The 26,459-nt window shown below is 38.2% G+C and overlaps 1 protein-coding gene across 4 annotated transcripts in view; it reads right to left on the reverse strand.

The window, feature by feature from the left end:
* DCTD (dCMP deaminase) overlaps nucleotides 1-26,459 on the reverse strand; it is a 191,187-nt gene that overhangs the window by 32,096 nt on the left and 132,632 nt on the right. For 2 of the 4 annotated variants that reach the window (XM_036382257.2, XM_036382255.2), the window contains exon 2: nucleotides 25,872-25,916. The exons of the other annotated variants lie outside the window; for them this stretch is intronic. The gene's annotated coding sequence lies outside the window, so the exon portion shown is untranslated. The remainder of the gene's footprint in view (nucleotides 1-25,871; nucleotides 25,917-26,459) is intronic. 4 annotated transcript variants of the gene reach the window in all.

Genomic DNA, 26,459 nt, shown 5'->3' on the forward strand with positions numbered 1-26,459 from the left:
ATGGTCTGGCATAGACTTGGGGCAAGACTAAGGAACAATTACTTCAAAGAGTGTGAATCTTGTTCTCAAATAAAGGAAAAGGCACAGAAAAGCAAAGGCAATGAGAAACTATTCCCTGTGTTGTTATTTTCAGTGCTTTCACATATATCTCAGTAAATAGGATTTTGTCAATACAAGTAAAAGGCCAGACACTGATACGATCAGACAGTGCTGGGTTTCAGGAGCTGTCTGGGCTTGTCTTGACATAGGCTGATTATAATTTGGGGTTTTCTTTTGTGTGTGTGTGTGTGTGTGTGTGTGTATGACAATCACCTAGTGGTCAAGAGAGTATTGCCTGCCTGGGTTGACCACAGCCTGTGTATACCTTATATGGCAAAAGCATAACTATCCCATTGTAACAGTGGCTTTTTACATTGAAAGGAGCTGTGGGGAAAATTTCAGACCTGAGAATCATCTGATTATCCAATGAGAAGAATGTAGACTGCTGTTAAGAAAACCCAAGCAGATCCCAAATCATAGGGGAAAGAGACTCCTACTCTGAACACCGAAGTCTTTCCATCAAAGGACCCAGGAGGCCAATGACACATCCATTTCTGAAGCAATCTTTTTAAGGAAGATGGAAGTTGTTAACCTTAGGACCCATTGGGACATGCAGAAGGTGAGTACAGCCTCAGAGAAAGTAGGAAAAACAAAGTTTATAGGAACAATTTCAGCTGTATTGCTATTGTATTTTTTCTGCATTAATGGGGTAAATTGTACCATTAGATTATTAAAACATTAGCAGGCTTAACACTACATTTGTACCTCCTCTTTTAAGGCATGATCCTTTTAGCCCATAGGATTTGAAAGTAACATGAGTACAGCCTCAGGTTAGGGCAAGTCCTAAGGTCTAGGTTTAAAGTTTGAAAAACTAGAAAGCTTACAGAGGGTGATGAGGCTGAGGGTAGAAAAGGGACTCCAAGGAAGTGCAGGACACAAGTCCAGGAGATTCCTAGGTAGAACATTATTCAAGGGACCTTAAGCATGCCAGGAGGCTTCAGCCTAAGCTCAGTGTTAGCCTTTGACAAATGTCAGAAAAGGTGGTTGAAAAGAGTGTGCTTCTTGATTCAACATGGAAGAAAATATCTGGGAAAAAAAAAGACCTATCACAAGTTATGAAATCTATGTATTATCTCAGAAGCAATATCTGTATTGCTCTTTATAGATTCAGAGAATCGTAGAATCATTTAGGTAAGAAAAGACCTTTAAGATCATCAAGCCCACCCAGCCATAAACCACTTCCAGGTCCACTCTTTGAACCTGAGCTGTTGCTAGGTTATGATTAAGGCTTGTTTCAATACAATCCTGACAGGGATGTGAGGACAAAGTAAGAACTAGAACCCCCTGGGAGTAGAGGGCAGCCTAAAGGACCCTGCATCTATCTAAACAATAGCAGCTTAAAAAGGGAAGCTTCCTGCATGGATAAGTAGTTGATTAAAAGATAAAAGTGAGAGCATCAGAGTATATGGTCAGTATTCATAGTAAAAGAGGTCAAAAGTGGAGTTTCACAGTGGTCTGTATGAGATATGTTTTCCACTATATTTATAAATTATTTTGAAAGGAGAGCCAATAATGAGATGCCAGTGTGTGCTGGTGATACCATAAAATTAATACTTAGTGGGACAAAAGTTTGTTGTGAAGAACTGCCGCAGTCCCAGAGACCGTGAAGCCCCTAAACATACAATACAAACTGTGTCTCCTCTTTGAAGGGAGTGAAAGAGAATATGCCAGGAGGGACATCTGCTAGTCCAAGATTATGTAGAGGGAGATGCCAGCTCTGTCACTTCACTATATGACCCCCAGTTACAACTCCATCTGGTAATGGTTCAAGGGGCTTTGGGCTTGCAGAGTCCAAGAGATCAATTGTCATGATGGAAGTGCCCAGGGGCCAGAAATCCTCCAGAAGCAATGTTAGGATGTATCAGTCAGTGTGGTAAAAGCATTAAGTCACATGAATGGCCAGAGAACCAGCCCTCTAAGGCTCTACAAACTTGTGCAGCTGGTTGTAGTGGTCACATTTATGAAACCATAATTTGCATATAGAACACAACTATCTCTGCATGGAGAGTCACAAACTCAGGCTTTGCTTTCAGATTTCAGGAAGCCAACAATGAAGATGCTTACATTTTCATCTTTATTTTTGTCATTTTTAAAATCTGTATCCACTAATAAATCACAAAGACCAGAAATACCAACTATGCAAGGAAAACATTTTGTTGCAAATAAAGCTCTACATTACCTTTAACATGTTCACAAAATTTTCAGTAAAGTAAAAAACAGGATATGGCAAAAGTCTCAAATCAGACTTCTTTCCAACATGAATCACTATGGGATTCATTGGGGTTTCAGTGGCAAGACTTTTAAAAGGAATTCCAGTTTTAAATATATAACAGCCTAATAGGTTGGAACAGTAATTCTTCCATCAAATTTAATGGGTACTTTTTAGATTTCATGTGTTTGTGACATTTTTGCAGACTCATATTTCTTTTGCTGTTTTCACATTGTAATAGTTGCACCCCAGGGTACTCTTTGAAACTGTAACTGCTGTAAAAACTTGACTGGCAGATTTTTGTGCACAAAATATATGTTTCAGGACATTTTAAAGTATTTCTTGATGGAATGTACTTTTTTCTCTATTAGGTTGTAGTTCATTTCTGTTATGTGAAAGCATACTTTTGCATTGGGTACAGTACCAAACACATTGCTTTATGTACTGTCTGTAAAATGTTAAACATTGCTTATGGCAGTATGACAGGTATCTAAAAATACAAGAGGAACATTTCTATTTTGGTAAACTGCCCAGATCTTCACACAAATAGAATATTTAATAGTTTGGTGTGAAGATTACCAAAATAGAAATCATGCATAACAAACTAGCTTTGTTTCTTTGGGAAAAGGACAACAAAAGTAGACAAAAGTAAAGAAGCATATATTATTCACTTGGATTCCAAGGAAGCTTTAAATCCAGTACCAAATACATTACTAATGAACAGGGTAAGAAGGTAAGGAAGTAATTCTCAACTGGACAACAAACTGGCTTGCTTTCAAGTCAAGGAATGGCCATAAATGTGAAAGGAAGATGACAAATGCAGAGAGCTTAGCATTAGATACACATCTGCACCACACTAAAGAACAGAATAACTGACAGAGCTTCAAGGTGTGCAATTTCACGTGTGAGGAATACAGGTAACAGCTGACCATGAACAGAAACAAGGACAACACAGCTCAAATTCAGTGGAGGAAAAAGGTGGGTATGTATATGCTATAAAAGTGAAAATTTATAATGTATAAAAGTAAGTATGCTAAAAGTAAGAATATTAAAAAAGTAATGGAGATTACGCCCTAAATTGTGGGTTGTATTGAGCATGTCAAAGACCTTGTGGTGTTCAATAAAAAGCTTACAACATCAGGTAATTAGATAAATGATTTCATTAAATTCTGTTCACACTATTTGGTAAAAATGTAAAATACCATTAATCATTCAATATCTGGCAGCAGCTAGAAAGGACAAAAACTATATACAGAAAATGGAGAATGCTAAATCCAGACTCACAGTACAAAGGAGCATGGCAAGAATTGAAAACTACAATATCGTTTTGAATCTGTTTCAGGAAGACAAAGATTAACACTTCTTTCCATCAGTTTACTTGTTTGTCTATGCAGTGTACTGGTAATTATGCCAGCAGGCACATCAGTGACTGATGGAATTGCAAAATGAATTTTACTCTGAGAATTTTCCAGTTACTGCCAAAAATCAGAAAGAATAGGTTACAGAGGTAGAGGACAGCCCTTGTTGGAAGAATGCTGTGATATTTCTGGGAACAAAGACAGATTTAGTGCACTGTATTTCAAAAGTGTATGTATTAAGCACTAAGTGATGTTCTTTGTTGCTATACTCTCTAACCAGTCCAGTATATGCTAAACTCATCACTGGTGTATATATTCTTGCACTTTGAGTGCTGCAGTGTGAATTCTCCCCTCACCCTCAAAGTTTGTACTCAAGAACAGTGAGTGGAAGCAGAGCTATTGCTACCAAATCCTGGATTTCTGTAAGTCACATGGGAGACATGGAGTCTCCCACCTGCCTTTTCAGTTTCCACATGCGGAAGAAGAATGAGTTAGACAAGATGGTCATAAACTAAAACACATGAAGCTCCACCTCACCATGGGGAAGAACTTCATTGCATTGAGGGTAGTAGAGCACTGCCCAGGGAGGTTGAGGAGTCTCCTTCTCTGTAGAAATTCAACCCACCTGGATGTGTTCCTGTATAACCTGCTCCAGGTGACCTTGCCTTGGCAGTGGGCTCAGACCAGATGGTCTCCAGAGGTCCCTTCCAACCCAAACAATTCTCTGATTTTGTGAAGATAGGGCAACAGCAAGTGTAAAGTACATATAACCATACTCAGAATATACATATAACCACACTCATTAGAATCAAGATAGCTTATTCTTTTAACAGCTCCTAAATAAACATTTGACTGAAGCTGAAGCAAAGAAATAAGTGATACTACTTGAGGAGTTCACAGAGGCAGTAAGTTTACACTGAACACAAAAAGCAGTGTGGTCAACTAAGTGGCCAACTCAGTCCATAATTATGGATGGTTTGTGGATCCTTACATCTTTGCATCTGGGACTAATGTTTGCTCTCTGGTAGATCTATTTGTTGAACTCAACTAAATAATGATCTTGCTTTGTTATTCTAACTTCCGTTAACTAGAGGAGCAAAGCAGAGTGAAACCTGCATCTTTCCAGATGTTCTAGCCTGTTTCTCATCTTCTGAAACTCAGAGTCAATTCTGGTCACATAAAACTCATTCTGCACTCTTCACACTGCTTTTTCATGGATTTGCAATCTGAAGATCTTAGATCCCTGTATTCTGCAGCCTCAGGCCAAGCTAACTGAAATCTAGAGGATGACGAATGTGAGGTTATGGCTTGAAAGAGATGCTTCATTGCCAGCCTCTATCAAAATAACCTCTACCTGTATGACAGACAAAATTCTGGAGGGAGAGACATAGGAGAAAGAAACAAAAATAGAATCAATTCTTGCAGAGAAAAAAGACAATCACACCTGGTTACTACCTTCTGCTTCATCTGCAAGACCAACTACACTATAAAACAGACCCATCCTCAATGACACAAACCAAAATGATGCATACATATTTCCCCAGTATTTTTAGGGCACAGGTTAAATGATATCATACCTCATTATTGAAAGAATTCAAATACCAAGATACTAAATGCAGCATAAGAAAATGAATAGAATAGAATAGAATAGAATAGAATAGAATAGAATAGAATAGAATAGAATAGAATAGATCTTTTTTTCACAGTGAGTTCTAACCTTCACTACATAGAGCAGTATCTTACTCCTGATGTCAGACACCTATGGAGAAAATGGGACTGAAAGCAGTGATTGTGAGGGATCCTTCCTGACAGGTGTTTTTGCTGGAGATCAAGGTACTGAGAAGAAAATAAACATTTTCCTTGTCCTGTCTGAATCCTTCTCACAGCAAGGGCATTACTAATCTCTGCCATGCTGACCCATTTTGTGTTGGCCTTTTTTAGTTCCTCTGTGTTGTTAAACCTATCTAAGTTGATATGGACAATGCCCGTGGTATTCTTCTATGATTCTTTTGAATTAGCCTGTGGCTGTTCTTGCTTAACTCTTAACATATCTTAGATATTTTCATCGTCTTACTGGGTGATGGTAATATAAAGGTGCCGTCAAATGTTCTGATGAATCTTAGATCTATACTTAATATCTAATATTTTCATAAGGAATTTTTCCTCAAAGACTTTCAGATATCCACCTTCAGTAGGTTTCCAGATTTTGTATCCACACATTAATATGCAAACTATACCTGCTTAAAGCAATCTCCTAACACTTCATAATATTTTCAGCTTCTAACTTTTGAATGCTCATTTTTAATACTAATAACCTTTTTTGGTAGAATATGTAAAATAGAGCAATCTGCAATTAGCACAGTTGGCATCAGTGGCATTATCCCTACTCTTGGTGAGTACAATGATGAATACAAATAGGCCCAATGCATTTGAGAATAGTTTCTTGGGATCCTGTTCTGGACAATTTTCCATTTAATTGTTTGCTTTATGAAGCTTTCAAGACATCCAGAAATTTTTTATAAGTCTTTCTAATAAGTTGGAAGAAATACAATAATATATTTAATAGGAATGTACTGAGTGAAGCTATGAAAATGAAATGAGAGTAGAAGCAGAAATGGAAGCAATCTCATCACTGTGCTATAAAAAAAAGGACTTACTGTGAGCTCCTTGCCTTATGTTATTATATTGAAAATAATTAATATATTATGTGTACTTACTGGTAGCTCATTTGTAAGTAAATGGTCATCAGGTATGGTCTATATGGTGATCTTACATTATTTACTAGCTCCTGCTCCACATCATCCAAATGTAAGTGTTAATCAATAAATCATCAATACCTCGCTTCATTATTCTATGAGATATAATTATGTAGCTATATATATATATATATATATACAAAATAATATATATATGTAAAATGCCCAGCCTTTCCAAACCATCACAAGTAAACTTATTTCTAATCAGTAAAGATCCACATATCACTTGGGAGCTGTGACTAGTTCTATATACAGAGTAAGGAATTTAAATAGCATAAGATAAAATGGCAGAAGTTGTTTATGCATTTAAACCTTGCAGCCTTAGAGCTTCAAAGATGAATGGAACTGGGTCCCATGTTTAGGCAATTCTGTTATTTTATTATGAATTTTGCTCATGTGTCATGAGAATTGAGAATACTCAAGATCTCAAATTTTAGAAGAAAAGAGAATGGTATAAGTTAAGTCTCTCTGAGGTGTAAGTTGATTCTCTCTGAATTCCTGCAGTAATTTTAAAAGGATAGAATTATGGAATGCCTTACTACCACAAAGTATCTTCTCCTTGAATCTGTAAGATTTGAAGTGATTGAAAGGAATGGTAAAACTTAATAACAACAGCTTTTGTTTTTCAATAAACTGCTTCCTTCAGGACAGTAGGATGGTTAATGACAACAGTAAATGCTGAAGGTACAGCTTGACATACTTTCTGTAGTGGAAGTCATGTTGGGCTTGTAGGAGGCCTTAGGCTGAATGCTTAAGTACAGCCATACTTCACCCACAGGCTTGAATGGCAGTTCAGTTCACTTAGGAATTTAACTTTATTTCAAACCACGGGGAAAAAACCCACAACCTTTAAAACTTCTTACTATTACCCCAAAACTTATTTTAAAGGTGTCTTTTGAGAAGAAAATTTAACCCATTAATCTGAATGACAATTATTACTGTTCTCAAACCACTTAAAGAATCTGGGTGTTCTTATGGAAAAGTTTAAAACTATTATACTTCAAATTAAATTTGAATGTATTACATATTGAGTTGCCTTTTTCTTTCTCCCAACGATTTTAATTACTAGTACATTTGCATGAAAATAGGATCTTTATTTCTTGAAAGCTCATCAGCTCCTGCTGCTTATTCTTCATTGTAGATATCACTGGCAAAGGGTTAGATCTTTAGGTGAGGTAGAAGCAAGAGCAGATGTGCTCAGAAGAAAGGAAGTTTTTTATGCAAATACTATTTTTAATAAAACAAAGAGGATAAAAAGTGAAGATACATGCTCTGAAAGCAAAATTCCAGTATCTCTTCGAGGGTACAGATGTCCCTCCAAACAAAAGTAATTTTAAATTTTAAAACTGAATATAAAACATGAAAATACAATATGAAACCCTAAAGAATTTTACACCATTGCTTATTCAAATTTCCCTTCTTGATACTCATGCCTTTATTGTACAAAAAGCAAATATGAGACCTAGGCAGTCAGGTTCATTTAAACCCTCAAAATAAGAATTTTCCTACAAAAAGTTTCTAATTTTTGATGGTCCTTTCTGAAACAAATGGCTGATTTCTACCTTCATATTGTAAAAACCAACAGCCAAATGCTTATGTGAAGAAACTGTCAGCAGCCAATACTGAATGAACACAAACTATGAAGTAATTATTGGCTTCTCCACCTGCAGATCCAGTTGTAATGCAGTGGTGCAACTCTTTGAGGGAGTTGCACCACCACATATCTGTGCTTTCAAAAAAAACCTGAAGGTATTTAACAGCATATTTAATATGAGACCCCTGCTTCTGCATCTTGATAATGTAACTTGATTCCAGCTACCAACAAAACTGAGTATGTGAGAAGAGTAATGAGAGTCTGAGCTGTATTTGCGCTACAGGAAAAGCCATCAAATGCTCACACGCTGCTCTGCTTTAAAAGTGCTACTGTGCTCTACTAAATTTTATTGAATATTAACTGGTCTTCAGCCTGCTCTGGCTATTGAGATAATAAATGTGGCAGTTATGTTTGACAATCATTGCAACTGCCTGCAGCCTATCTGGGAAGCACCCTGAAGTTCATCACACTCCAGGCACCAGACTGGTGATGACAGTAAATGAGCTGTTATTCATCAGGTATTCCAAAGCTGTGAACAAAAATTTGGCTCTGTAAATGTTTTGGAATGACAAAAGGGCACTAATGACTGTCATGGCCAGATCCCCAGCCTGTGTAGGGTAAACTGGGGGCAGTACTGCCTCTCTGATAAAAGAGGGCACCACTGGGATAGGGAAGAGGAAAGGATACAGGGTTGGGTTTATAGCATGAGTTCTGCTAAGAAAAATACATCTCTGTCAAAGCTCTGGAAGTGGTATTTAGCCTCATTTCTTCTGGTACAGAAAATGGCACAGAGGCAGAGGTAAGGCCCAGAGAGTATTTTACCTGCAGCCAGGAAATATTGACAGTGCACTCAGATACTTGGATTCAAATCTGCAAAACAAATGAATTGCTACTAATAAAAACAAAGCACAGATTCCCTTTTACATTGTTTTATCCTGTTTAAAAGACAAACATTTGCATGCTGCAAGCCTCAAATGGATAAATGCTACCATGAGAACTTACAAGCCATCTGCTAGCTTCCTAATGAAGCCAGTAACTATTATTGTTTACAGTTGAACACCGGGGGTCATGTATATTTGCTGTAATGAAAGAATCAATGCATCACTGCAGATGCTAAAAGGGAATTTTTTTTTCCAGACGGCTAATTATAAATACAATAAAGTAGCAAATTAAAAAAAAATCTGTTCATTTCCATAGAGAAATAGTGCTTGGCACAACAATTGCAAAACACAGCACTGCTCTGTTTTCTACTAGTCTCCACTTGACAGGCTCAGCGTACAGAAACAGAATCACAAAAAGTTACTCTTCACTACTTAACAAATGGCTGATCACCAAGGGGTTCTTAGCCCCTAATGCTCTAATCTTCACAAACCTCCTACATTATTTAATTGTATTGTTTATCTGAATGTAATGATGAAGTGTGCATTAGCAGATATCTCTCTGTTGCTGTTTCACCCTGTTTTTCTTGCTCAAAGAAGATACATGATATATGAAAACTTGGTTGAGCTATTAAAAACATCACAAAGTTCCTAGGCTTTTTCAAATGTTTGTTGAAGAGAAATTGATGCACAGAACTAATACAATTTATTTCAAGTTTAAGATTTAATCACACAAAAAATAATACACTTAAAAAATCTGACAAACTAATAATAATTAGTTTGTCAAAACATTTAGCAAAACCAAAAAATTATAAACAACTGGACCTTCATAGATGATGGAATTCTACATTTCACTGAAAACAAACCATTAATTTTGAAATTTTATTAATGGCCTTTATTTTCTGTAAAAATACTATCTTAATTTCAGGAAATTTCCTAAAGCCTGTGAACCAAGAGACCTTACTTGCCTTGCTGAGTCAAAAACCTGCCAATGACTCCTCATTACTCTCTGATACCATCAAGGCCATGACACAGCCTTCTTGCAGCTTGTGCTCTCCTCATATCACTTGCAACATACAAAGACCTACATACCTATCATATGGGTAAAATGCAGTAAAACATAGTGGCTAGATGGGATGCAATAAACAGGAAACTTGCATTATTGTAGGCCCCAAATCAATAAATCCATAGGAAAGAAAGGGAACAAACAATATTCCACCTTTACAATAATAAATGCTTGTAGCTGGTTGTACTCAAGGCAGAAATAAAGCTAGCTGTCAGCAGGAGAATTCTGCCCCTTTTTAAATTTTCTCTTCATTTTGTGGCCTAGGAGAGCTAACACCAGTAGAGCAGAGTGGGAAGAGTTCATTAGTGAGGTCAGAGATCCCAGAGGAGCACCACTGTACTGGAAGATCTATTAAGTCTGACACTTGGGTACACTGCTGCACCCTGCCAATCCTCCATATCACCCACTCCCTGCTCCCAGCCTCACATTTCTGCTTGGCTCAATGTCACTAACTGTGGCAGGTGCAGGGGCTGGGAACCCCAAGGAGAGAGCTGCAAGCCCTTGCTGAGGTCTCCTCCTTGTCCAATGGTCGCACTCTGGGCCCAGCACATGTGGGCAAACCTCTTGTGTGAACTGCCACATGTTTTCCAGAGGAATGCACACATCACCAGCAAGTGGCCTGAGATGATGGGCTAAGAGAAGATGGAAGGGCCTCCTTAGCCTCCAAAGCTTTGCTTTGCTTTGCCTTGCCCAACTTTGCCTTGCCCAACTTTGCCTTGCCTTGCTTGCTTTGCTTTGCTTTGCTTTGCTTTGCTTTGCTTTGCTTTGCTTTGCTTTGCTTTGCTTTGGCAGACCTCACTGAACCCTCCCAGACAAAATCAGTAAAAAGAGCTGAGTGACTGGAACAGAGAAGAGGATGAAGAGAATAATGGCCCTAGTTTCAGCTGGGATACAGTCATTTTTCTTCCTAGTACCTGGTACAGTGCTGTGTTTTGGTTTAGGATGAGAATAATGTTGGTAACACACTGATGTTTAAGTTGTTGCTGAGCAGTGTTTACACCAAGCCACGGAATTTTCAGCTTCTCACCACACCCCACCAGTGAGCAAACTGGGAACAAGAAGCCATGAGGGGACACAGCTGGTACAGATGACCCAAACTGGCCAAAGGATACGGCACCATGCTCATTATATAAACCAGGGGAAAACTGGACAGGGGCCATTGCTCAAGAGCTGGCTGCACATTGATCAGGATGAGGTGAGCAATTGTACTGTTCATCACTTCTTTTATATATTATTATTATCATAATAATAATTATTATTTTCCCTCCTTTTTATGCCCTATTGAACTGTGCTCATCTCAACCCATGATTTTTTTTTCTCCCCCAGTTCTCTCTCCCATCTCCGTGGCAGGAGGTTGTTGAGCAAGTGTCTGCGTGGTGTTTGGTTGCCTGCTTGGTTAAACCACAATGCCCCATGGGGCACAAAGGGTAGATGAAACAGGAGATCAGACTAAAATGTGTTAAAACAAATTTGCTATAAGCATTTATGAAATTGTTTAATAGTTGCTGATCACAATGTTGACTTAATTCCTATAAGAGCTGTTGCACTTGTTCTCATGGTTGTCTTATGTAACACTTTATTTGCTGTGTATGTTCCCTGTTGTGCTGTTTATCACCTCTGGGGCCTGGATTAAGGGTATAATTTTGTTGTACTTTGTAAGACTGGCTTATGATAGGATAAAATTACTGGCCATGAAACTAATGTAGTATTTTTACTCAGCATTACCATCATCTCAGTACTTTGGGAGCCATCTCAGAACTATTAATTATTAATAATTACACTCTTTACCTCTTCAACTCAGAGTGCTAATCTGTGGGGAACACAAGGGAGGACACTTTCCCTTGCTCCTCCACCTTGCCTTTCTCCTTCACCTTCCCATTCTCCTCCAAGCTAGTTAAAACAGCTCTTGAAAAAATTTTATATCCTCAGGATGTTCAAACCAGCATATTCCTGTTGATTCGTCTCCTATTCCTGAGTATGTTTCAGGTCATGTTGAAACAACTATTTAAGAATACCACTCAGAGATCTCCCCTAAGGCTGGATAGTCATGGCAGGGTATGGGGTACTAGTAAGAGCCAGTACCTCGGACAGTGCAAACCTCCAATGTTTCAGAACTTCATTTCTGAACCAGTGGAGAATACTGAATAATTAATAAAATATTTGGGAAAATTATGCCATCACCCTGACCATTCCAGAGAGACACAAATCACTGCAACATGCTGGGGACTGGCCCAACCAAGCCCTGCTCAACACTACTCAGCACCTGCAAGGGGAAAAGAAAGTGTTTGGATCTGATGAGAAAACAACAGGTACTGCAGCTACTCCAACACCTGCAACCTGCACTACAGCTACTCCAACACCTGCAACCTGCACTACAGCTACTCAAAGCTCCCTGACAGGCTTGAGCAGACACAGGCATGTGGCTACTCCAACCCCAGTGACTGACACAGCTACTCCAACCTCCATGACAAGCACTGCAGCTGAACTATTGAACCAACCTTTGCCATAATCAGTAGGCCAATACACAAGTAGAAATGTTGGAAGCAAAAGTCAACTCATCTAGAAAAAGAAGAAATTCTTCCCTTACTAAGGGAAGAAGTGACAAGCAGACTACTCCAGAGCAGGGCCATCAGGAGAACATGAGAAAGAAGATGCAGGACTCATAAAGGAGAGGGTAACCTATCCCCAAGTCAGATGTGAGATATGTGAAAAGATTTCAGCCATCATCCAGGTGAGTACATTGTCACCTCACAGCTTTGCTGCTGAGATAACCCTGAAAATTAGAAGGTAGGAAAGCCAAACAGCTGGGACCCTTTTCTAGGGAAGAGGGCATTGACAATGCAGTAGGAATAGGGACACAAGTATTCAGCTTCTGGAGCTGACACCTGTCAGGCCCTAGGGAAAGGTATCTCTTCAAGAAAGCTGTTGTACATCACCCAGACAATTGGAGAAAGGTACGTGTGGAAGTTTATACCGAGCTCAACACCATCGTATGCCAACTCATTGTCAGTAATGACCCAGAGAGACAGAGAGGGACAAACAGTGGGTGAATTGGCTGTCCAGCTCTGGCAATATGAAGAAAGTATCTCTGCCCCATTATGGACCTATGCCTCAGCTGTGGAGAAACTGCCCAAAAAACTGTCCTGTGAATTCCAGCAATCCATATATTCTACTCCCCACCACTACAGACCAGTATCTCAGCTACAAGGACTCTGCTCAAGAGAGAGGACAGAGTGACTACACACCATGGGTCGCCCCGTGGCTTTATCTGCATGAATTCAGAGAGGACATGAGGAAAACCAACCTCAACCCTAGAGGGACAGGCATGGGAGTTCCAGAGTGCTCAGTATATAAACTAGGGGGAAAGGTGGCCAGGGGTCACTGCTTGGGAACTGTCTGGACATCTGTCAGTGGGTGGTGAGCAATTGCATTGTGCACCACTTGTTTTGTATATTCCAATTCTCTTTCTGTTATTATTATTATTACCATTATTATCATCATCACAATCACCATTATTCCTTTCTTTTCTGTTTTATTAAATTGTCTTTATCTCAACCCATTAATTTTAGCTTTTTTTCCCCCAGTTATCTTCCTCATTCCAGTGGCAGGGGGACAGTGAGCAAACAGCTGTGTGGTGTTCAGCTGCCTGCCAGATTAAACCACAACAATAATTTAATTTCAGTTCCTGCTCTGACAATGTTTCCATCTTCATGAACTTAAGTGAATAGCTTAATTTATATGTCTTAAGTCATAACATGTCTGAGATAATACTGTTTTCCCCTTACCATAGGCAAATGTCTATGAACATACTTGCTCCCCCAAATTACAGGAGAGTCAGTTGCAAGAATTAATTAGTTAATGTTCGCAAAGTGCTCTGAAGAGAAAGCACTCTATAAATGCTAATTATTAAATCAAAGGTTTATCTGACTTTATTACCAAACCACTAATAAAATAAGTTACATAGCTGTTGCAGGTTGGAAAAAGCACTTTTACTGTCTAAAAGATATAAAGGTTTTAATTAGTAAATATTTTGAACGCATTTTGCTGAGGAAAAAAAATGCTAACTGTTAATACAGGTTTTCCCTAATGTAAATGGCTACAAAATATGAACTCCTAGATGCTACTGTAACTTCTGCATATATCATCTAAAGTTTTGTCCCATGGCAACAATATTTTTATTTAAGACACAATTTTTGTAATATTTATGAAAAAAATCGTACTTATGTTTGTCAAATAAATGTTTGAATGCAACAAGAGATTAAAGGTATCATTCTTAGCAGAGAATAGCAAAACCTAATGTATTGTCAAATTATACATTTATACACTTACCATTATTTTTGCCATTTAACTTAAAATCATCTTTTGCTAAGTTTCCAAGCTTCTGCTGATTCACAAGACTCAGCTCTTCCAAATGCTGTACTGTGTTTGCACATATGTGTTCTGTTATCCACATGTGATCACAGCACAAAAAAAATCTAATCTTTTTAGATTAAATTTTAAGCATGCAAACATATTTGAAAACTTTTCTGTGTAGGCAGTTAGAAAGACTGAATTCTGAAAGTGCCTCCAACCTTCAGAAACACTGTAGATCTCTAGCTCCTCACAGCTTGATCCTGCTAGGAGAAACCTTTTGCTCACCTGCTTGTGACACTTGTTTCCCCTCTGGATATAATAATATAAACTTGGGCAAAATAATGATAATATGTTGATTTGAGTGCAATAATTATTGTACTAACAGAACTGGTTCTGATGCATCCCCTTCCTACATACATTTTTGACATATACTTTCTTTTAGAGCCTTCCACATGAGATTATATTATTATTATTATTATTATTATTATTATTATTATTATTATTATTATTATTATTATTATTATTATTATTATTATTATTATTATTATTATTTCTTCAAAATTATCAGATAGTGAGCAGTATTTCTCAAGTACCTGGACTAGTGGTTTGAAAAGAAATTTGAAAGTAGATCACGATAATCTTATTCCCTGTTGTAATGTCTGCCTGTGACTGTAGAAAATCAGAAACCTTGATCTATAAAAGTCCTTTAGCCTGCTTTGCTGAAAGAGAAGAAGTGTGACAAAATCCTCCCTACTTAAAGCTCTGCTGATTGTAGGAGGATAAGGATGCAGTCAGCCAGGCCCATTCAGTGAAGCAAAGCAGTCTGGCTGCTGGGGTCAGTTTCTTCAGTCCAGGAGACAAAAATCCTCCTGCTTTTCCCAGTGCTCTCAGCAGGAAGGAGAGGTCCAGGTGTTGCCTCTACTGAAATCAAGGGTCTGCAGCTTCCCAATGCCACAGACGGGTGGCTCCAAAACACACAAAAACCCCTGGGGAAGGTGGGAGTATGTGTTCATTAATTTGAGCCATAAATCACAACTTCATATGGCAGAAAAATGTCCAGAAAATGATATGCTGCAGTAAAGGGTTATGTCCATTTCTGTGCTCTTACTATAGCTCTTCCAGGCAGATGGGGACTCAGAGCAGGGATGCCAAATCTTTATCTTGCCTCAATTTGTCAAGCTGTCCCTGAAGGAAAGGTGACTGCAATTTTCTGGAAAGGAGGCAGGGTTCAGGGCTGAGGACAGGAAGGTCCATCTAGGATAGATGGGAAATGAAAACTGTCCAGGAGATTTGTCAAAATGTTAAAGGGGCCCTTAGCAAAAGAAACCTAAGATTACTGAATTTCTCTAAGCTCAGTTTTTTTTGATTGTGCTTTCTTGGGTTGCAAACTTACTTTAAAAACCAAAAATTATTATATCTTTACAGAACAATTCTAGACTACCTAATAAAAAGTTCAAATTATTTTGTGGTTAGTCAAAAATTACACATTGTGAAATAAATTGTCAGTGACATAAAGCAAGATCAGTAGGGCTGAAGTAAGATCTTAATGATATTTTTGTTGTTATCACTATAACTATTAGCCTTTATTTTTAAAATATCACAGAAAATTGCAGGGCCATTCTAGAGAAAGTTTATGGATTTTAAGATTAATGGATGGTATTAAGATCATACTAAAATTTGTGAAAAAATAATAAGAATCCCTTAAAAATATTTTTAATACTACATGAATTAAATCAAAATGGTTTCAAATAAAATAAAGGTATATACAAATCCTTGCTCAGAAAACTTGAAAATGTATGTCAGCTTCCCCAGAATAATTCTGATGGCATCAGAGCTCAAAAACAGAGGTCTACTTTGAGTCCTGTATTTTGACTTTGTGTAGTTTAGTTTTTCACATTCTGGTATCACAAGAGATTTTGTTCCATTCATGGATAGCAACAAGATAATTAGACATAATGTAGAGAAAAAAAAAGCAGACGTGGCCAAGAAATATTTTTGTCTTGTAGCTGGGCAAAAGGCATATTAAATATTAATAAATGATGCAAATAAAATACTGCCTGACAATAAATTATGAAAAAGTGGGAGATGGCACTGGAATGAGCTGAACTTTGGAATATGATGTCAAAAGCAAAGAAAAGAGATTCAATAGGAAAAAAAAATTGTGTTATTTAGGGAAGAAGTATGCGGGTTATGAGTAGAGGAGGGCGCCCTTTGTCCTGGGAATCTGTCTCAGAAGAGGAGCTTCAGACACAGCAGCAATTTTCAGACACAAGCTCATCCCAAGGAGGTGGTGTAACAGAAGGAATTAATCCATCTATGGCAAAATAAAATGGAAACTGTTGCAGAGGGGGATAGATGCTTCCTATCTCCCTATCTGGTATAAGTGTGACTACTGATGAGGTGTTAGTTCTATTTCTGACATTTCAAAGAGAAAAGAGCTCCTTTATCTGGAGTGGAGAGAAGAGAAAAATGAAAATTATTAAGTGACTGGGAAGTGGGCTTTACAGGGAAAACTTATCAAAGAAGAGATGAAGAAGTTATTTGATCATATTATGTACACTTGCAAAATAGAAATATTCATTTCCACTTTTTCAGGATGAGATTTAAACACATTTGAGAAAATACAAGAGTGAAGAATTCTGTGATGGAAATGGTATAGCTCTGCTTAATTCTGGTATTTATAAATTAAAATCTATGGAGGTTTTAGGATGTAAAAATCCCCTGCTTGACTTGTTTCAATTAAAAATTCAACAGTTACTAACATTCAGCTCTTTGGGTTTCTTGAAATCATTTGAAGACAACCCTCCTACTTGGTTTGGTATTCCATTATCCTTGCTTGGTTTAGCAATGTAGTTTTCTTCCTACTGGTTACACGGCTGCTTTCAAGAAAGTCTGCTCCTGTGACTTGTCCCAGAACAATTTGCTTATAGAGGTACTCATTAAAAATATCAATAGCCTGACTACACTTTGAGATAATCTCAGATTTCAGAAATCATCCAAATAACAATCCAAGTGGATTATATCCCAGTGTTGGTCAGGAAAAGCAAGGTTTTCGGAGGTGAAGAAGCCCAGTCATATCTTGGAACTGACACTGTTTGCACTGCATCCAGGCTGGATGCCATCTGGAATATGGGATCAGGTCAAGAACTGAAATCACTGGACTAGCAGGACTTTGCTTGGTGCTGCACAAGTATCAACTGTCAGGTACAGCAGCAGACAAAACAAAGTTTTGATGGGCTCATTACCCTTTGTCCTTCACCCATCATAGCTTGGCTTTGGTTTTATTCGCTTTTGCTATTTCTTAGTTTTCTGCAGGTCCTTCAGTTCAGTGTTTGACATGGTTTCAAAAAAATATGACATGACAAAACCTCATAAGTATTCTGTCATTATGGTTTTGTATATTTAAACATATGAACCCTCTGTAAATAAGTAAAAGGTTATGAAAAAGAATTTTAGCTCTTCAGTCTGTTTGGTTTTTTTTATTTTACTTTGATTTGGAAATGTCATGGTTCACTGCAAGCTCATCAGAGTGAGTTTAATGGATGAGAATATATTATTAAAATGAGACTGCTAGAGAAGTATATTGCACAGATGTGGAATACTGTGAATGTGTTACTGTAAACTCTGCTGCATTAAAAGGCAATGTATCATTATCCTTTCTTTCTTGCCTTATAGGATTACAGGTAGGAACAGCACTGCAAGTTCACTACAGTGGGAAAGTTTTATCTATTTTCAGTTTTTCTTCATTTATGCTGATACATCAAAAAAGAGCTCTTAAAGATAAATATATAAAAGCATTACTCTTTCATGCAGTATTATGGACACAAAATGTGCATATATGTGTTTTTGAGATTTTTATTCTATTTTTTGTTTTCTGAAACATGATTTAAGGATTTACTTCATTCAAGAAAATCTCTTTTCATAAACAACTCATTATCTTCTCCTTCCTTGCCTCAGAGTATTTTCTTGCCTCTTCTACCCAAAATAAAACAAACAAAACAATCTTGTGTGAGATTGCCCATGATATATGAAAACCATCTAAAATTTTAAAAATCTGGTTTTCATTGGACAGGTCTTTGTTTTCTCTTAACAGCATCTTGGCATCTGTGATTAGCTATGTCACAGGTAGCTTGGGAACAGCTCCTTCCCTGAAAACAGGGTAGAAGGCACACCAATGGGAAGGGTGTCTACAGCCCTCAATCTCCAGTTGCTGCTCCTTAGAGTCACAGAATACGCTGAGTTGGAAAGTACTCACAAGGATCATTGACTCCAGCTGCTGGCCCTGCACAGCACAACCCCAAGAATCACATTATGCATCTGGGAGTGTTGTCCAAATGCTTCTTGAACTCTATGGAACCACCGAGTCTTCTTCCAGCTCTAGAGTGGCTATTGGTGCTGTTCTGAGGCCACTGCAGGATGTGCAGCACATTCCCCTCCACTCAGCGCCCTTCCCGAGCAGAACCCAGGCTAAGAACTCCTGGTTTGACTGGGACTCTGTTTTTCTGGCTGAGGTGAATGGTTTAAATGCCAGCCCCAGGCACTGACTGGAACAGCAGATGTCACTGTTGGCAGCATGGTCCTTTGCCGCCTGTGCGCAGCAGCAGGGAGAGAGGGACTACAGCCACTTACAACACTCTTCCAAGAAGTGGGGGTGTGGGGGTCCTCCAGAGAAGGGAGCAGCAAGCTTGGTATAGGTATGACAGTACATACTGGGGGCACAGTGACCATCAGTGGTAGATCAAAATCACCATGAATCCTGGTTTAAGTAGAGGGGGTGAAACTAGATGGAAGTTGTACCTCGTTCTGTATTTTGAAGACATGCTCCGCTTTATTTCCTTGGGATGGAAGACCTAATTATGCAATCTAAAAGAAAGCCCAAACTTATTGTTTCTGTGTTCCTGGAGCAAAAAGCACGCTGCTGCATAAGAGTATTGTTCTTCTTTCCCAATTATGTTTGGGAAAAAAGGTGTCCATGTTAAGTGATCAGAGAATTTCTGAATCAGTATTTGAAAACACCATTTTTCTTCTTTATATTAACCCACTCACACTTCAATTTGTTTCAATTACTGAACATGACATATTGAGTTGTACAGTCATGTATTAATGCTTCTGTAGAAGAACCAAGGTCTTTTATGAGTGATGATGTCCACAACACCACTGACAGCTGCAGAGACCACAATCCTGAGACACTTTATCACTTGTTCTGATTGTCTAGAGAGACTAAAAGCAAAGCACCACTCATTCCGAACATCCAGTCGCTGGCTTGCCAGGGCACCTCTGGCCTACAGTTCAAGAAGACAGTTTGCAGTTCAGCAGATTCTTTGGTTTGGTATGTTTGATCTAAAAGGCAATCTTTAAAATCTTTAAACCCTTTAAAGATGTGGAGAAATGAGCAAACAGGAGTATCACGAATTTCAGCAAAACAAAAGAAAAAGCAAGGTCCTGTACCTGAGGACCTCATGCACCAGTACACACTGCAGGCCAAGGTGATCCTTGGTGATACAAGGTGACCAAGGAAGGTGATCCTTGTCCTCTACTCAGCACTGGCCACATCTGGCATGCTGGGTGCAATGATGGGCTGTCCCGTGCGAGAGTTCAGCAAAGCACCACACAAGGATGATTAAGGGACTGGAGTACCTTGCACATGAGAAAAGACTGAGCAAAGAGGACTCTTGAGCCTCGTGAAGAAAAGGCTCAATTGTACCTCATGAATGTATAGAAATGCCTGAAGAGAGGATGCAAATATGGAGCCAGGCTCTTTTCAGTGGTGCTCAATGACAGGATCAGAGGCAATGGTCACAAACTGAGACAAGGAGTTTCCCTCTGAACATCATGAAACATCTTTTTCCTGTGAGGGTGACCAAGCAGTGGAGCAGGTTGACCTGAGAGGCTGGGGAATCTCCATCCTTGGAGATACTAAAAAGAATGCCTGGATATGATCCTGGGCAATTGTCTCTAGGGGGCCCTGTGTAATCAGATTGAACAGGATGACCTCCAGATGACACCTATCCAACCTCCATCATCCCTGTGATTCCTTTGGTATAAGCATCAACTATATATCCTTTTGCTTTCACCTTTACAGAACAGCTGGTAATCAGCAACAGCTCTGACATTTCATAGCCCAAGGATTATGCATTATTTAATACTTAAATTTTGCAGACTTTCACTAGATTCAAAATATTTTTTAAATTCTTGCTCAGTGTTAGTTTTTTATGGTGTTGGAAGCTGTTTCTTTATTAGTGTGTTTCACTTATGAAAACACAAGTGCAGCTAACTACAATTTATGCTTTTGTTATATTTTTCCACAAAGAAATTCAAAAGAGAGAACTTGAAATATTGTCATGCGTCTTATATGTGGACACAAACATTTCATAACACATGCTTGACCATATGAAATTGATAACTTTTATGCATATCTTACCTGGGAATAAGATACCAAATAAAAGAGGTTTTGTATGAATTATAATGTTTTCCTTGTGATAATAAAGCTTATCTCAAGCATTTCTGAGATCACATATTGAAATAATAAAATTGACATAATTTAGTTCAATAGATTCAGTTCAGGAGCTGAAAGCACCCAACATTCTAATACCTACTCTATTTCATATAGGTATTTTTTACTCCATCATATCACTTAACACAATTCTTTTTTTGATGCTCACTGAAAAGTGGACATAATAATATCATGCTGTGTTTGTCAAATTGTTTCAATCCTCCAAAAAGTGCAAACATTGGGATTCTGGGTTTTGGATAACTGGACTAGAATGAAAATTGCCACAGAATGATTCATACAAATCAGCAACATCTCTAGCAGTCTAGAAGTGCTAAATCATGGTATTGATGGATCAGTTCCATTTTTGTTATAAATTTACACAGACTGATTTCATTTTTGCAGCATGGTTTTTAGCCTCACTTAGCAATAAGATAGGATTGAGGTTCCTTTGTTATTGGCTAGGTCAGACATCAAAATACTTCAGACTCATGCAAAGAAACTGTATTTTTGAGGGGAAGGAGATGAAAAGTGGGTAAAGGGGAAAAGAAGCACTTTTTTTAATATTAGTTTGGCAACTATACTTCTTTGCATTTAACATACAATTTTTCATTTGTTAGAAGAAAGGTTCCCGAAGCCTCTCCATCAGTCAGAGAATCATTTTTTCTTTTGTAATGCACATGTTAAATACCCCATTACTCCAGTCTACTTCATTCACTGCACAGTGTTCCTGAAAGTACACAGAAAATACAGAGAAGAAATGTACTTCAGGATGCTAAAACATGACATTTCATGTTTCATCTGTTTCCCCCTTAGATACAACACAAAAACGTACACTAAGTGCTTTCTTCTGGCTGAGGTGGGAACACTTAACTCCTTGTAATAGTAGAGAGGAACTGTTAAAAGCATTAGCTCTGTAAACCTGTGACCTTGAATACTACTTCATAAAACATCTTAAATACTTCAAGAAATTAACTGCTGTTCACTGCCAAAGGAGCTGTTTCTGAGAAGTTCCTCCATTCTTCCCTTCATGCCAATCAGCAGTAATCCTCTATTGCTGGCCAGCTTCTTTCTTACATGTGGCCAAAAGAGAAGACCAGGCTCTTGGGACCCTTCCTGGCTAACCAGACATTCTCTGTGGTTTTCCAAAGCCATTAGGCAGTAGTGAATATACAGAGTAATTCCACAGACATGACGAAATGTAGGAAACCTAAATGTGTGTACAAGTATCAGAAATACACAAAAGATACAGTGAGACTGTTACTATGGGAGGTTTAATACCAACACTGCATCAAGAATCTTTTGGGAATATGCATCAGACAATAATTTGAATCTCATCAGTTCTAGGGATTTTGGAACAACCAAAATTCTCCATCTTCTTTTCTCTTTGTCCACAGAAAATTCAGCAGTATGAATCAGACTTAACAGAATGAAATGTTAAATCAGTTTAATGAGTGGCTTGAGGTGAGTTTGAGAAGATTTTACCATGAAAACGTTGCTCACATTTCCACAGCTAACTTTGAGGCAAAGTTCATATCATTTCCATTCTAAACTTTTAATTTTCTACTCTAAACTTTTAATCAGACTAACACTAATTTAAACTCATTCTCTGTGCTTACTTTCAGATTCATATTATGACTGAAAACATGTGATTGCTCAGTATTTTCTCCTGTGCATGCCTGAAAGCAAAAAAAAAAAAAAAAAAAAGAGGCCAAAATTCTGGGCTAGTATAGTATATTAATTTGAAGCAGAACCTGGCATAGTCTTTTTTCACTGATACTCTGGGAAATCTTTGTAGAACTGTCTAAGCAGCAAGCTGTTCAAATGGATGTAAGTGGATAGAGCAGGCTTTGGAGTAACAAGAAAAGCCGGATGAGCATAAACATTATCTGGCTCCATCAATTCTGCAGAGCTTCATCATAAATTCAACCAGAAATAGTATTATTCAAAGATCTTTTACTGTCAGATGTATACATGCATCAGAAGCTGACAACAGTAAAAGCAGCACTCCTCCTCCTTTCCTCCCTCATGCATGTACACAGTTTTTCTTTGCAGGACTTTTTAAACACTTTTAAAAAGTAAAAATCTCACTGTATATGGGAGAATTTTTGGTGTGTGCTTTCTTCTTTGAAACCATAGCTGTCAGATAAAATTCACCATTATTAAATAAATAATTATAATGCTGAAAATACGGATTACTTTTTAGAGTTCTACAGTAGCTACATGTGACAGAAGTCAGACTCATGGAACATATTTGGTGGTTTAATTGTTCAAAAAAAAGCCCAATGTAACCAATATATCTTTTTAAATATTTTTGTCAGATGCTTCTAGAAATTAATTCCGTTGCCATACTTCACAATTCATTCTATACTCAAAATCTGCATGCAAGCAGTGAAAGCTGAGCTATGGAAATTTTCAGGGAAACTGCTGCAGCTCCTGCTTCAGAGCCATTTGAGGATAGTAGAAGTTAGAGCTGTAACAGCTGTACATTTCACCAGGGATGACACTCCAGTGGATCATCAAATTAGGGGAGTCTCCTATTAGGGAAGGACAAGGTACAAACACAGGTTTATTTGATCACAGTCAGTTCCAGGAACAGCCTTATTATGAAAGAAGCAGCAAGCAGGGAGTATCAGGAGATTAACTACATTAGCAAAGACTGGAGTGGGTATGTTTCTTGTTATGTGACAGGATACAAGTACAGGCCTTTGAAGACTTCCTTTGGATACATTTCCATACTTGTATTCTGAATTTTCACAAGACATTTTTCTTCTAGTCAACACAAAATATTTTTTCTTCTAGTTATGATTCTAATTCCCTTTAGCTCAATTCTTTAACTATGCACTACTTACCATGGGAATTTCTTCAGGCCACTTAAACATGCATATGCAAAGCAAAAGATAGGAATGATTAGCTCTTTCACATTGATTACCTCTTGTTATCCATCATATTTTCTGATACTTAAATCATGCCACAGCTAGATTGTTTTGTGCTTTTGGAGACCTCATTCATATGAACCCTTCTGTGTTTTGAATAAAGCATGCTTACATCTTCTGAACTTCGCTGTCTCATGTAATTAAGCCAAACAATCTGTGGTATGCTGTCAGCTGACAATGTCAGCACAACATGCTAGGCAGGTTATCAGTTGAAATGCAGGAGGTACACTTGAAAAAATACCTTCAAAGAGCCATATGTTCTCACTGGCAATATTAAAGGTCGGTTTACACAAATAACACCTACTTTTTGTCCATCTGATGTCAAACACTGTCATGCCTAAGTAGCCCTAAACCAGCATTCTGGACTGTAGACTCTAACAACGGAGGGAAATACAATGAAGTACTCAAACAATGGAAAATAGAGGGAGGAAGGGGTGAGCCTAACACCACGCAGCAGTTTATACTTCAGTGTTAGCACATCTGTATATTGACACACAAGCATATATGTAAAAATTAGACAACTATGCAATGACTTCAGTGTATTCATTTCCAAAATTTAAGAACTACAATTTCCATTTATTTAGGAGAATTAAAATATTGATGTCTTCTTATGAGAAGTATTATATTGGTAAAGATGGTTATAACTTGGATCCACATCCATGTGGATCTCATCTGACCAAAAATCAAAGATGTGGGTCTGCCTGCCTTGGTGGTGACAGAGAATAGGAGCTGAGTATTCCCTCAGGTGCCATGACTGCCTTCAGAGGAATTATTGACACAAATGATGTTCCAGTTTTGTCTTGGTATAACAGATTTTCTAATTTTATTCTTTCTTCTGTGTGAATTATTTAGGGACTGACTAGGAGTACGGGAGTGCTGCTGTATAACAGGCCTGCTTTTTTAAGATGAAAAAGGCTATATTGTTATAAAAGCTCCTGGGTAATGCCAAAGATCAGTAACTGGCAGAAAGAAATGTATATCCTCTATAGATTTTTATCAACTTACATATTGAAATGTCTTATTGATAATGCAAATGAACTTTAAAACAGAAAAGGAAATTCACTTTATCCTGTCCCACAACTGTCACATGTAATTTCTCACTATAGGGCAACACCTATAAACAAATTATAAAATTGAGTATGTTTAAAAGGACACAAACTAAATGCTTGGTAAATGTGGGGATGCTTTTTTACTGATGGACAAGAAAACTGGCCCCTAAAAATCAAAAAGCTCATTGAAACAATATTGTCAATGAAAAGAAATGCATCTGTCTCTTTAATAGCCAGTGATCCTGCTGCATTCCCTAAGCAGCTCAACTCTTACGGATATCCATAAGATCCACAGATCAGTTTTTCTCCACTGTTAACTACCAGGACCTTACTTCATGTATGAAGTACAGTTAATGTACAGTTTCACTGCACATTACCTTAGACATCAAAATCTTCAAAAAAGTCTGGAGGAGGGAGGCATATGGGTCATTTGGAGCCAAGATTGCAGAATAAAATAATAAAATGCAGATCTTATCTGTACCAGACAGGCAATTAGCTAAATTAAAATAATATCTTGCTGGTACATTTTTCTACTTAGGAGCAGACCCAACAGTAGGACTTAGATAGCTGTAAAATGAGTTACTTCAATGCTTATCAGATATGTGGCCTCTGAAGTGGAATCCAAAAACTTGTTATGCACAGAACAAGTCCAGTACTTAATAAGTGTAAATTGCCCTAGAAGAATAATTTATAGAGCTGAGTACTAGAAACCTATAATGGAGAAGATAAACAGACATTATAAAAACCCAAAACCAAAACGAAACAAAAAGCCCCAAAATCCAAAATAAACCCCAACAACAAAACAAAACAAAAACAAACAAAAAGCCCCAAACAAACAAACAAAAAAACCCACCACAAAACCAGCTCTGGGTTTGAGACTTCCTCTCCCAGGAAAATCTTGTCACTTAAAACCGGTAGCCTTAAATGAAAAGAAATAAAACATTCTAGGAAACAGGGACTTGAGTTACCTAGGAGTTCTAGCTGCTAAACTAGAGAGTCATATTCCCCCATTGATGCTCTACTTCTGGTGCCAGATCTTGGGAATCAGATACACATGCAAATTAATAGAGCTCATTAAGTTACCTTCTATCAGCTGAACCATGGTAACCAGCCTGGGGTACTCTTCTCCTGTGGCAAATGAGAGATAAACACTCAGTAACTCACACCTGGTGTCTATACTTAATGCGATTTAGCTGCTTGCTTTTCAGGCCACAACAGTCCGGGGCACCCATGGCGTACACGTATTCTTCACTGATGATTCTGTTAAAAACCCCAAACCAACAAACACACAAAAACAAAACTAAAGACACTAAGTTTAGGTACTTCCATGGTTAAAGACGGGTTCCCATTTGTATTTAAATTTAGAACTCAAGTATTTTAAATAACAAGGTCCTTTTAAGGAACCCTTTAACCTTACTGGACTTTAGCGAGAGTTCACAAGGATGTGAAGGGAGGTTGGCGGGACCTGAACGGCTGGGAGAGGGGACCCGACACCGCCCCGACTCAGGGCACGGAAGAGGCAGCGGCCAAGCTGCCTTTGCCCGGGGCACGTTCCCCGCGCTCCGAGGGCCAGGACATGCTCCGCGACAGCGTCTCCTGCGCCGCCCGGTGCAGGGCCGCAGCAAGTTCGCAGACAAAGAATGGGGAGCGCCGGTGTCCGTCATGCCGGGC

Source organism: Molothrus ater, chromosome 4 (genome assembly GCF_012460135.2).
Source record: "Molothrus ater isolate BHLD 08-10-18 breed brown headed cowbird chromosome 4, BPBGC_Mater_1.1, whole genome shotgun sequence".
NCBI classification, from domain to species: Eukaryota; Metazoa; Chordata; class Aves; order Passeriformes; family Icteridae; genus Molothrus; species Molothrus ater.